General features: G+C 41.0%; 1 non-coding gene across 1 annotated transcript; it reads left to right on the plus strand.

Annotated features, from left to right (window-relative positions):
• Nucleotides 1-486: 486 nt before the first annotated feature.
• Nucleotides 487-12,417, plus strand: LOC110490824. The gene is made up of 4 exons (XR_005036303.1): nt 487-1,088; nt 6,451-6,571; nt 11,236-11,306; nt 12,175-12,417. It is a non-coding gene; the product is annotated as an uncharacterized LOC110490824 (transcript).
• Nucleotides 12,418-14,216: the final 1,799 nt, after the last annotated feature.

The raw sequence follows: 14,216 nt of genomic DNA on the forward strand, positions 1-14,216 counted from the left end.
TTCGCTTTGTCATTTTTGTTTCAGTTAGGGTTTAATAAAATGTCATGAACACTTACCACACTGCGCATTGTGACAATAGTGCAAGCAATAGTGTAGAGAATCATTGTACCATCTAAACCGCTGTGAAATATATTTTCAATAACCAAGAATACTGTCTTTTCAGCTGTTTGAAGCTGGTGTACAAAACCAAAAGTAAAAGACTCAAAAACGAAACTTAAGAACTGGAAGCATTGAAATAGCACTCATAGAACAGATTTACTACCTCTTAGACTTGCTTTCAATGAGAATGACAGATCTATAACTCCTTTTCTATGTGAATTTGGTCTGGTCACTCATAAAGTTACATATTGCAGCTTTAAGAATTTCATTTTATGCTTATTTATTCAACTTAGGTGTAAACATCAGGAAATCTATGAAACTTTGCTGGAACTGAAACAGAAAATAAAATGATGTTATTTGGTGTCGTCAGTCTGACATCACGGGACACAGAAAAAACCACCATGCATTTGCAGCATCAGTTGTTCCCACGTTTTAGTGTGTGTGTGTGTGTGTGTACCTTTAATTAATCCATCCTTCTCAGAAAGACTGCTGCAGGGGGTTGGAGTGTTGGTGGTTTGTCAAGTGAGGTAGTAGGGGGTGAAATAAAGACAGAAAGGGAGAGAGAGAGGGGCGGAGGTGTGAATTTACCATTACCAATACTGACCACATTGTACAATGACACACACATGAACAAAGCAAGGTGGGACTTGCCACTCATGCTGTGAATGTAACCCACAGTGAGATACAAAACCTGACACTTCCCCTGCCTTCCAGACAGACTCATCGCCACGGTTACCAGACCAATCAGTAGACCTCCGACCCGTCTCCGTAGTTTAGTGCCTAGCAGAGTAGCTATCTGTCTCTGTTGGTCTGTCGAACAGTCGGTACATCAATCTGTCCATCCGTCCAGCCAGTTAGTAAGCCAGTCAATTAGTCAGTCAGCCAGCCAGTCAGTCAGTCAGCCAGCATGTCCGTGTTCGAATCCAGGACCCTCTCTCTGGCCCTCCTGATCACCATGTGTGTGTACCTCACCTCTGTGTCTGCTAACTGTGAGTACTGATTCACTGATTGATTAATTCATTGGATGATTGATTGATGATGTAGTGATTGATTACCACATTATATTGTATACATTCTATAACTATATATGAATATATAATATCTATATTATGCTATATACACTCACATTAAAATGCAGAAAATGTTACAATTTGGTTAAAGTTTCCATTGAGTTACTGTAATTGGCAGGCTTTCGACAGACCTCCTACAACTCAGACCTCTTGGATCCAGAGTGGTCCAGGAACCACAGTTCTCTATGCATTTAAAATACTTTTAACTGTTTAGTTTTACATGGGGGAATGATAACTAACCGTTTGAATATACTGCATCTTCAGTAGACCTCTGACACCTCTGAGATAGGCCAGGTCACATGGTTTCCCGTCAGTGTCTCAGCTTTATGCAGCTCACCCTGCACGATCATCTCCAATGTAAATAACATGAGTAAGTCTACCTCTGATAAGCTTCCCAGTAAAGCATTAAAAACAATCAAACAACCCAGAAAATTGCTAAAAATAGCCCATATTAACATATGTAGCCTAGGAAACAAGGTCCATGAAGTCAATAACTTGCTTGTAACAGACTGACTATCTCTGAAACTCACTTAGATAATACATTTGATGTTACAGTGGTAGCAATACATGTTTATAACATCTACAGAAAAGACAGAAATGCCAACAGAGGAGGTGTTACGGTCTATATTCAGAACCACATTCCTGTAAAGCTTAGAGACGATGTTATGTTAAATACTGTTGAAGTAATATGACTACAGGTTCATCTGCCTCACCTAAAGCCCATTCTGGTGGGAAGCTGCTATAGACCACCAAGAGCAAACAGACAGTATCTGGATAATATGTGTGAAATGCTTGATAATGTATGTGATATCAACAGAGGTATATTTTCTGGGTGATTTAAATATTGACTGGCTCTCATCAAGCTGCCCACTCAGGAAAAAACTTCAAACTGTAACCAGTGGCTGCAACCTGGATCAGGTTGTCAGTAAACCTACCAGGGTAGTTACAAACAGCACAGGAAATAAATCATCAACATGTATTGATCACATCTTTACTGACACTGCTGATATTTGCTTTAAAACAGTATCCAAATCCATAGGATGTAGTGATCACAATATAACAGCCATATCTAGGAAAACCAAAGTTCCAAAGGCTGGGCCTAATGTAGTGTATAAGAGGTCATACAATAGTGTGTTCATATGTGAACATACAGTTGTGTTCATATGTTGATGATATAAAGAAAATTTGCAGGTCTGTGGTGTGTATTGAGGAGCAACCAGACCCTGCACTTGACACATTTATGAAACTACTTATTCCAATTACTAATAAGCACACATCCATTAAGAAAATGACTGTAAAAACTGTTAAATCCCCTTGGTTTGATGAGGAATTGAAAAATTGTATGGCTGAGAGGGATGAGGCGAAAGGTATGGCAGATAAGTCTAGCAGCCCAACTGATTGGCAAATGTACTGCAAATTTAAGAAATCATGTGACTAAACTAAAGAAAAAGAAAAAGGAACTACACTATGAAACAAAGAGAAATGATATAAAGAATTATAGTAAAAAGCTTTGGGGCACCTTCAATTACATTTTGGGGAAAAAAGCCAACTCAGCTCTTTCATTCATTGACTCAGATGACTCGTTCATCACAAAACCCACTGATATTGCCAACTTCTTTAATTACTTTTTCATTGGCAAGATTAGCAAACTTAGGGATGACATGCCAGCAACAAACGCTGACACTACACATCCAAGTATATCGGACAAAATTATGAAAGACAATAATTGTACTTTTGAATTCGTTAAGTCAAGTGTGGTTAAGTTAAGTGTGGAAGAGGTGAAAAAATGATTGTTGTCTATCAACAATGACAAGCCACCGGGATCTGACAATCTGGATGGAAAATTACTGAAGATAATAACAGACAATATGCCACATCTTCAATTTAAGCCTACTAGAGAGCGTGTGCCCTCAGGCCTGGAGGGGAGCTAAAGACATTCCGCTACCCAAGAATAGTAAAACCTAATTTACTGGCTCAAATAGCCAACAAATCAGCATGTTACCAACCCTTAGTAAACTTCTGAAAAAAATGGTGTTTGACAATGCTACTTCACAGTTAACATTAACAACAGAATTTCAGCATGCTTATAGGGAAGGACACTCAACAAGCACAGCACTTACACAAATGACTGATGATTGGCTGAGAGAAATTTATGATGAAATGATTGTGGGGGCTGTCTTGTTAGACTTCAGTGCAGCTTTTGACATTATCGATCATAGTCTGCTGCTGGAAAAATGTATGTGTTATGATGGCTTTACACCCGCTGCTATAATGTGGACAAAGAGTTACTTATCTAACAGAACACAGAGGGTGCTCTTTAAAATGGAAGCCTCTCAAATATAATCCAGTTAGAATCAGGAATTCCCCAGCGTAGCTGTTTATGCCCCTTGTTTTTTTTCTATTTTTACAAACGACATGCCACTAACTTTGAATAAAGCCAGAGTGTCTATGTACGTGGATGACTCAACACTATACACGTCAGCTACTACAGCGACTGAAATGACTGCAACACTCAACAAAGAGCTGCTGTTAGTTTCAGAGTGGGTGGCAAGGAATATGTTAGCCCTAAATATTTCTAAAACTAAAAGCATCGTATTTGGAACAAAATACTCACTAAACCTTAAACCTCAAGTAAATCTTGTAATAAATCATGTGGAAATTGAGCAAGTTGAGATGACTAAACTGCTTGGAGTATCCCTTGTCGTGTCTTTACCATCATTAACTGAAGACTGATAGATTTGATCAACGATTCTCTGTAATTAGTTATTACGCGATCAACTGATTAAATAACCTTAACCACTTAATCACTTAACTAATTAACTAGGAAGTCGGGGCATCAAGGAAAAATATTCAGATTACAAAGTTATAATTTCCTAAAATAACTTTTCAGATAATTTACCTGATCAATTAGTCTTCGAATTAATGAATTATTTACTTTACCTCACGTTAGTCTCATTCCAAACGTCGTAAACTGCACGAACCCAGTCTTCACTATGAGTCATCCATACATCAATTGTCTTAAATAATTGATTTATTACTAACTAAGTAATTCACAGAAATGCATAAACAAACATACAAGGTACATGTGGTTACATGAAGTGAGAATGTGCCCCTAGTGGGCTAAACCGGCATGGCAGCTTGTTTGACAAAAGGGGGTCGACTAAGAAATCACTACAGAGTGATAATTATAACAATTGAAATGCTAATCCTTTACACATGAACGCTCACTCATTTGGGAACAATTGCAATCAATATATATATTTACGCTCAGTGTGTCATCTTGATCGCTGGTGAAAAGTTAATTTATTTTGTAGAATTGTACATCTCTCTCCCTCTCTCTGTCGTGGTTATAGTGGATAGTTCAGAGTGACATTCATTCGTTTCGTTATAGAATGGACGTTTTGGCGGTTGTCGTTCTTTGCGTTCAATGATACCGAATTCCTAGCTGCAGACTAGTAATTAATATCAAAGACTTGTTCTTATTCTGTCTGTATCGATAGTCTAAGACTTTAACCACGTGGTATGGTAAAATATTCATCAATGGTCTACAACCTTTGTCTCCCCTAATGGAGAAAAACATGGTCTGCAACCTTTAGCCATCTCGTAATTGAGGTAAGCTCGGTCTGCTGATCGAAAACCCGAGTTGGGGTTTTATTCGGAAGGGCCGAAAAAGGGCAGTCCCAGGACGTCTGACCCTAACTGGGCTCAGGGGCGGTCCTCTGATTTAGTTCAAATCAAAAGGGAATTGCATTTTCCTTCATTAAACAGTCCAAAATAATATTACACAATTATACAAACAGTATCATCCTCACTCATTCATCTTATACAACAATTAGATGTAAACCTCATATCTGAGGCTATTATATAAACAGCGTTATGGTAATGTGGCCACACTGTCTCCCATGAGCTTCCCCAAGTTGTGACAAACGGACCAGTTCGTAGCTGGATTCTTCACCGATCTTTTATACTTTCTCCGAAACATGAAATTTGTTCGTACCTCAAGTTCTGTGAGGTGGAAGGAATTCCTTTGTCCTCTATGAAATTTTACTCTGCCTCTTATACTGTGTGTCCATGAGGAGATCTTCAGGAATTTACGACGTCTCTCTGACCACAGCAACCTAGTTGAAGGAGGCAAGGGGGAGACAGGGAGAGGGGGATGGGGCTTGCTATACCCAAAGAGGCCAATGTCATGACACCCTAGATTGGAAACTGTTATGGTCAAAACATATTAATGCTGTAGTAGCTCAGATGGGGAGAAGTCTGTCTATAATAAAATGATGCTCTGCCTTCTTAACAACACTATCAACGAGGAAGGTCCTACAGGCCCTAGTTTTGTCGCACCCTCTACTGTTCAGTCGTGTGGTCAGGTGCCACAAAAAAAGGACTTAGGAAAATTGCAATTGGCGCAGAATAGGGCAGCACGGCTGGCCCTTGGATATACACAGAGAGCTAATATTAATAATATGCATGTCAATCTCTCATGGCTGAAAGTGGAGGAGAGATTGACTTCATCGCTACTTTTATTTATGAGAGGTATTGTTGAATGCACCGAGCTGTCTGTCTAAACTACTGGCACACAGCTCGGACACCCATGCATACCCCACAAGACATGACACAAGAGGTCTCTACACAGTCCCCAAGTCCAGAACAGACTATGGGAGGCACACAGTACTACATAGAGCCATGACTACATGGAACTCTATTCCACATCAAGTAACTCATGCCAACAGTAAAATTAGATTTAAAAAACAGATAAAAAAAACCTTATGGAACAGCGGGGGACTGTGAAGCAACACAAACATTGGCACAGACACATGCATACACACACACACGATAACATACGCACTATACATACACATGGATTTAGTACTGTAGATATGTGGTAGGGGGGAGTATGGGCCTGAGGGCACACAAATCTGTGAATGTATTGTAATGTTTTTGAAATTGTATAAACTGCCTTAATTTTGCTGGACCCCAGGAAGAGCTAATGGGGATCCATAATAAATACAAACTAAAAACACATCATATTTATGGTTTAGAGATCAGAGGCTGCGTTTACACAGGCAGCCCATTCTCATTTATTTTAACCACTAAATGGTCTTTTGACCAATCACATCAGATCTCTTTCACATCAGATCTTTTTCAGAGCTGATCTGATTGATCAAAATACCAATTAGTAAAAACAAAAGAACAGAATTGGGCTGCCTGTCTAAATATTTTATTTCTGTCTTTCTCTGTCTCCCTTTCCCTGTCACTTCCTTTCTTCCCTTTTAACTATCAGATCGTCGGCCAACTAAGGTAACCACAAGTTGCTGCACAAGAGTGTCTGACTCTCACATCAAATTTAGACTGCAAGGATTCCACATCCAAAACGCCATGCCACCCTGTGTTGATGCCATCGTGTAAGTCTCAAACACACACACACACACGTTTAACTCGGTGGTGTATGTTTTATGTGTAACGGATGTCGTCTTCTGAAGAGGAGGAATCGGACCGAAGCACAGTGTGGTAAGTGTTCATGACATTTTATTAAACCCGAACTGAAACAAAAATGACAAAGTGAATAAATGAAACTGAAACTTTCCTGTCGGGTGCAAAACACTAAACAGAAAACAAGTACCCACAAAAACCATGTGGGAAAAAGCTACCTAAGTATGGTTCCCAATCAGAGACAACGATAGACAGCTGTCCCTGATTGAGAACCATACCCAGCCAAAACAAAGAAATACAAAATCATAGAAAAATGAACATAGAATGCCCACCCAAATCACACCCTGACCAAACCAAAATAGAGACATAAAACGCTCTAAGGTCAGGGCGTGACATTATGATTAACTTCTCATGGTATGATTGTGGTAACGTACTGAAACTCAAGTCCTTGAGTTCATCCGACCTAGAATACCTCACAATCAAATTCCGACCGTATTACCTCCCAAGATAATTATTTTTAGTTTTAGTCAGATCCATGTATATTCCCTCTCAAGCCGATACCACGATGGCCATCAAGGAACTACACTGGACTTTGTGCAAACCACATATCCTGAGGCCACATTTATTGTAGCTGGGGGTTGTAACAAAGCAGATTTGAGGAAAACACTACCAAAGTTCTACCAACACATTGACTGTAGAACTCACGCTGCTAAAACACTTGATCACTGCTACTCACCCTTCCAGGATGGCTGCAAGCCCCCCCCTCCCTTGGGCAAATCAGATCACAACTTAATTTTGCTCCTCCCTTCCTATACGCAGAAACTCAAACAGGAAGTAGCTGTGCTAAAGTCTATTCAACGCTGGTCTGACCAATTGGAATCCAAGCTTCAAGATATGTTTGGTAGCCTCCGAGAATAACATTGATACATACACTACCGGTAAAACGTTTTAGAACACCTACACATTCAAGGGTTTTTCTTAATGTTTTTTTTTTTACCATTATCTACATTGTAGAATAATAGTGAAGATATGAAAACTATGAAATAACACATATGGAATCATGAAGTAACCAAAAAAGTGTGAAAAAGTATATTTTTAGATTTTAGATTCTTCAAATAGTCACCCTTTGTCTTGATGACAGCTTTGCACACTCTTGGCATTCTCTCAACCAGCTTCACCAAGAATGCTTTTCCAACAGTCTTGAAGGAGTTCCCACATATGCTGAGCAGTTGTTGGCTGCTTTTTCTTCACTCTGCAGTCTGACTCATCCCAAGCCATCTCAATTTGGTTGAGGTCGAGGGATTGTGGAGGCCAGGTCATCTGATGCAGCACTCCATCACTCTCCTTCTTGGTCAAATAGCCCCTACACAGCCTAGAGGTGTGTTGGGTCATTGTCCAGTTGAAAAACAAATGATTATCCCACTAAGCGTAAACCAGATGAGATGGCGTATTGCTGCAGAATTCTGTGGTAGTCATGCTGGTTAAGTGTGCCTTAAATTCGAAATAAATCACAGTGTCACCAGCAAAGCACCCCAATGGCATAACACCTCCGCCTTCATGCTTCACGGTGGGAAATACACATGCGGAGATCATCCGTTCACCCACAACCCATCTCACAAAGACACAGCGGTTGGAACCAAAAATCTCAAATTTGGACTCCAGACCAAAACACAAATTTCCACCGGTCTAATGTCCATTGCTCGTGTTTCTTGGCCCAACCAAGTCTCTTATTATTATTGGTGTCCTTCAACCATGAAGGCCTGATTCACACAGTCTCCTCTGAACAGTTAAAGTTGAGATGTGACTGTTACTTGAACTCTGTGAAGCATTTATTTGGGCTGCAATTTCTGAGGCTGGTAATTCTAATGAACTTATCCTCTGCAGCAGAGGTAACTCTGGGTCTTCCTTTCCTGTGTCGGTCCTCATGAGAGCCAGTTTCATGATAGCGCTTGATGGTTTTTGCAACTTCACTTGAAGAAACTTTCAAAGTTCTTGAATTTTTCTGCATTGACTGACCTTCATGTCTTAAAGTAATGATGGACTGCGGTTTCTCTTTGCTTATTTGAGCTGTTCTTGCTATAATATGTACTTGGTATTTTACCAAAAGGGCTATGTTCTGTATACCCCTCTACCTTTTCACAACACAACTGATTGGCTCAAACGCATTAAGAAGGAAAGAAATGCCACAAATGAACTTTTAAGAAGGCACACCTGTTAATTGAAATGCATTCCAGGTGACTCCCTCATGAAGCTGGTTGAGAGAATACCAAGAGTGTGCAATGCTGTCATCAAGGCAAAGGGTGGCTATTTGAAGAATCTCAAATATAGAGTATATTTAGATTTATTTAACACTTTTTTGGTTTCTACATGATTCCATGTGTGTTATTTCGTAGTTTTGATGTCTTCACTATTATTCTACAATGTAGAAAATGATACAAATAAAGAAAAACCCTTGAATGAGTTGGTGTTCTGTAACTTTTGACCGGTAGTGTACACTGACACGGTGACTGAGTTTGCCAGGAAGTGCATTGGCGATGTTGTTCCCGCTGTGACCATTAAAACCTACCCAATCCAGAAACAGTGGATAGACAGCAACATTTGTGGAAAACTGAAAGCGCGAACCACCCCATGGCAAGGTGACTGGGAATATGGTTGGATGCAAACAGTGTAGTTATTCCTTCCGTAAAGCAATTAAACAGGCAAAACGTCAGTTCAGAGACAAAGTGGAGTCACAATTCAATGGCTCAGACACGAGACATATGTGGCAGAGTCTACAGACAATCACGGATTACAAAGGTAAAACCAGCCACGTCACAGACACCGACGTCTTGCTCCCGGACAAGCCAAACACCTTCTTCGCCAGCTTTGTGGATAACACAGTACTACCTCCCGCTCCCAAGGACTGTGGGCTCTTGTTCTCCGTGGCCAACGTGAGTAAGACATTCAAGTGTGTTAACCCTCACAAGGCTGCCAGCCCAGATGGCATCCCAAGCTGCCTCCTCAGAGCATGCGCAGAGCAGCTGGCTGGAGTGTTTACAAACATATTCAATCTCTCCCTATCCCAATCGGCTGTCCCCACTTGCTTCAAGATGTCCACCATTGTTCCTGTACCCAAGAAAGCAAAGGTAACTGAACTCAATGACTATCGCCTTGTAGCACTCATTGCATTAAGTGCTTTGAGAGGCTAGTAAAGGATCACATCACCTCTACCTTAACTGACACCCAAGACCCACTTCAATTTGCTTCGTGCCCCAATAGATCCACAGACGATGCAATCGCCATCACACTGCCCTATCCCATCTGGACAAGAGGAATACCTATGTAAGAATGCTGTTCATTGACAATAGCTCATCTTTCAACAACATAGGACCCTCCAAGCTCATCATTAAGCTCGGGGCTCTGGGTCTGAACCCGACCCGGTGCAACTTGGTCCTGGACTTCCTGACGGGCTGTCCGCAGGTGGTGAAGGTAGGAAACAACACCTCCACTTTGCTGATTCTCAACACAGGGTTCCCACAAGGCTGCATACTCAGCCATCTCCTGCACTCCCTGTTCACCCATGACTTTCAGGCCATGCACGCCTCCAACTCAATCATCAAGTTTGCAGACTACAACATCAGTAGGCCTGATTACCAACAACGAGGAGACAGCCCACAGGGAGGAGGTGAGGGCCCTGGCATAGTGGTGTCAGGTAAATTACCTTTCCCTCGATGTCAACAAAACGAAGGAGATGATCGTAGACTTCAGAAAACAGCAGAGTGAGCACGCTCCTATCCACATCGACGGGACTGCAGTGGAAAAGGTGGAAAGATTTCTCGGCGTACACATCACTGACAATCTGAAATCGTCTACCCATACCTACAGGGTGGTGAAGAAGGCGCAACAGTGCCTTGGTCCCTAAGAGCCTCACAAACTTTTACAGATGCACAATTGAGAGCATCCTGTCGGGCTGTATAACCACCTGGTACAGCAACTGCACTGCCCGCAAGCGCAGGGCTCTCCAGAGGGTGGTGGGGTCTGCCAAACGCATCATCGGGAGCACACTGCCTGCCCACCAGGACATCTACTGCAGCCGTTGTCACAGGAAGGCAAAAAAGATGATCAAGGACATCAACCACCCAAGCCATGGTCTGTTCATCCCGCTACCATCCAGAAGGCGAGGTCAGTACAGGTGCATCAAAGTTGGGACCGAGAGACTGAAAAAAGGCCATCAGACTTTTAAACAGCCATCACTTGCCACCTACCACCCGATTACTCAACCCTGCACCTTAGAGGCTGCTGCCCTATGTACATAAACATGGAATCACTGGTCATTTTAATAATGGAACACTAGTCACTTTAATCATGTTTACATACTGCTTTACTCATTTCATATGCATATACTGTAATATATTCTAATCTATTTTAGTCATTGCCACTCCGACATTGCACATCCTAATATTTCTATATTTCTTAATTCCTTTCTTTAACTTTTAGATTTGTGTGTATTGTTGTGAATAGTGAGATACTATTGCACTGTTAGAGCAAGGAACACAAGCATTTCTCTAAACCCGATATAACATCTGCTAAATATGTGTATGTGAACAATACAATTTAATTTGATACATTAGTAGTAATATTCTCTGTTTTGTTTCAGCTTCTACACAGTGAAAGGAGGGAAGATCTGCTCTGATCCCAAAGCACCCTGGGTCAACAAAAGAAAGCAATGTAAGGAGCTAACTTTCACACAAACACACACACACACACACACAGTCTTGTACACCTAATCTTGTGGGGATGCAGAATTCAGTCCCATTCAAAATGTTAGTTACCCTAACTCTAAACCTAAACCTAACACTAACCTGTACTCTAATCCTAACCTTAAACCCTAAACTTAACATTAGCTCCTAGATCCTAACCCTTAACGTAATTCTAACCCTAACACTAATTCTAACCTTAACCATAAACCAAACACTAGCTCCTAACCCTAACCCTTAATGTAATTCTAACCCTAACCCTAGCTCCTAACCCTAAACCTAACACTAGCTCCTAACCCTTAATGTAATTCTAACCCTAGCCCCTAACCCTAGCTCCTAACCCTAAACCTAACACTAGCTCCTAACCCTTAATGTAATTCTAACCCTAACCCTAGCCCCTAACCCTAGATCCTAACCCTAAACCTAACACCCTAAACATAATTCTAACCCTAACCCTAAACGTAATTCTAACCCTAACCCTAGCTCCTAACCCTAACCCTAGATCCTAACCCTACCCTAGCTCCTAACCCTAACCCTAGATCCTAACCCTAACCCTAGATCTTAACCCTTAATGTAATTCTAACCCTAACCCTTAATGTAATTCTAACCCTAACCCTTAATGTAATTCTAACCCTAACACTAATTCTAACCTTAACTCTTAAACCCCCTACAGATAGCATTTGACCTCGTGGGGACTAACAAAATGTCCCCAGTTGGTCAAATTTTGGTTCGTTACTATTCTTGTACACACACACACACACACACACACACACACACACACACACACACACACACACACACACACACACACACAGTCTTATCTTTCTGTCTCTCTCTAGATTTGAATGTGATGAAAAAGCAAAGAAGACATGTTTGACCATGACTGGAACCCTCTCCACTGTAAACACGCCTCCTCACCATCTCCTGCATCCCCCTCCCCTCCTCACCATCTCCTGCATCCTCCTCCCAAGATCCTCTATCAGCATACTTCATTTTTCTGCTTATTTTTTGTCTGTCTGGTCCTTAAGATTATTTTGTTGTGTTTTAAATTGATAGAATTTCATTAAAATACAGTCTGTTGTTGTGCTAATGTTGTTCATACATGTGGTTACACTGATCTAAGACAGAGACGGAATTGCCACGGGGAAACATGCCCCCCCACCCCCAATATTCAGAACAGGTGTATATTCGTCCCCCCCAATAATTACTTTAAATTCAAACAAAAATGTGAACACGTCATAAGCAATGGCAAAATGTGTAGAATTGCAGGAAATTAGCTTTAAAGTAACTGTTCAGTGTTTACAGATTTCTATGAAATATGACCTACAATTAATTACAATATGAGTGAAATGGTTTTCCTTCTAAAAAATGTAAATTAAGTATGTTATGAGGAAGCATTTATGGTGTTGGCATATAATGGTCAATATAAATATTCATGTGAGTAGACCGCTGATTGGCCAGCTCATCCCCCTCAGGAGGATGACATCATCCTCTGTGAGGAAATACCAGGCATTTTCTAAACGGTCTGTTTGAGGTTGGGTTTTTGAAGTGTTTTTTTTCTTCCAATTTACGCTTCGGCCACAAATATGAGAAAAGGATGAGTCAACGACATTATTTGGGTTTGAGTTAACAGAATATTAACTTTTGAAAGTGAGATTTTAACTGGACAGTAACTTTAAAGCTGCAGCATCCTTCCACATACCCTCCCATGTATACTGTTTTTTCAAAATACCCCTCCATATACCCCTTAAAATACCCCTACATATACCCCTTAAAATACCCCTCCATATACCCCTCCATATACCCCTTAAAATACCCCTCCATTTACCCCTTAAAATACCCATCCATATACCCCTCCAAATACCCTTCCATATACCCCTTAAAATACCCCTCCATATACCCCTTAAAATACCCCTCCATATACCCCTCCATATACCCCTTAAAATACCCCTCCATATACCCCTTAAAATACCCCTCCATATACCCCTTAAAATACCCCTCCATATACCCCTTAAAATACCCCTCCATATACCCCTTAAAATACCCCTCCATATACCCCTTAAAATACCCCTCCATATACCCCTTAAAATACCCCTCCATATACCCCTTAAAATACCCCTCCATATACCCCTTAAAATACCCCTCCATATACCCCTTAAAATACCCCTCCATATACCCCTCCATATACCCCTTAAAATACCCCTCCATATACCCCTTAAAATACCCCTCCATATACCCCTTAAAATACCCCTCCATATACCCCTTAAAATACCCCTCCATATACCCCTTAAAATACCCCTCAAGAGAGGCATAATAAGTAATGTCAAACTGTGTAGAATTACACAACAAATTCGCCCTTGATCGAAGCATACAGTAGTGTTCTGAAGTGATATATAGCAGAGCTGAGAGTCTAACCTCTTAGCACCACCTAGTGGCCGACTGGGACTACACAGTGTGTCTGAGGTGGAATAGGACCACAGATTTCTGTCTTTTTTTATTGAACCTTGATTTATCTAGGAAAGTCGGTTAAGAACAAATTCTTATTTACAATGACCCCCACCAAATGGCAAAAGGCCTCCTGCGGGGACAGGGGCCTGGGATTAAAAATAACAAATAAATACAATATAAATGTAGGACAAAACACCATCATGACAAGAGACAACACAGCACTACATAAAGAGAGACCTAAGACAACAAAATAGCAAGGCAGCAACACCTGACAACACAGCATGGTAGCAACATAACATAACAACAACATGGTAGCAACACAACATGGTAGCAGCACAAAACATGGTACAAACATTATTGGGCACAGACACCAGCACAAAGAGCAAGAAGGTAGAGGCAACAATACATCACACAAAGCAGCCACAACTGTCAG

This window comes from Oncorhynchus mykiss, chromosome 15, assembly GCF_013265735.2.
Source record: "Oncorhynchus mykiss isolate Arlee chromosome 15, USDA_OmykA_1.1, whole genome shotgun sequence".
NCBI lineage: Eukaryota > Metazoa > Chordata > Actinopteri > Salmoniformes > Salmonidae > Oncorhynchus > Oncorhynchus mykiss.